At 53.6% G+C, this 209-nt stretch overlaps 1 protein-coding gene across 1 annotated transcript in view; it reads left to right on the top strand.

The window, feature by feature from the left end:
- The window catches only part of LOC104528950 (ras-specific guanine nucleotide-releasing factor 1), a gene marked incomplete at both ends in the record, with an annotated part of 9,365 nt that overhangs the window by 280 nt on the left and 8,876 nt on the right, over positions 1–209 (top strand). The gene's annotated exons all lie outside the window — the stretch shown is intronic.

Below are 209 nucleotides of genomic sequence, written 5' to 3'. Positions count from 1 at the left end.
GCCATCAGCACCTCCCTGGGGAGCCTGTTCTGGTGCTTGACAACCTTTTTGGTGAAGAAATCTTTCCTTCAAATTTCCTAAAACCTTCAACCAGAGCAGGTTGCTCAGAGCCCCGTCCAACCTGACCTGGAATGTTTCCAGGGATGGGGCTTCTACCACCTCTCTGGGCAACCTGGGCCAGGGTCTCACCACCCTCAGTGTATTTCTCC

This window comes from Antrostomus carolinensis, unplaced genomic scaffold (genome assembly GCF_000700745.2).
Source record: "Antrostomus carolinensis isolate BGI_N321 unplaced genomic scaffold, ASM70074v2 scaffold16878, whole genome shotgun sequence".
NCBI classification, from domain to species: domain Eukaryota; kingdom Metazoa; phylum Chordata; class Aves; order Caprimulgiformes; family Caprimulgidae; genus Antrostomus; species Antrostomus carolinensis.
Note: the sequence above shows the minus strand (reverse complement) of the source record. Positions and strands in the feature narration are given on the sequence as shown.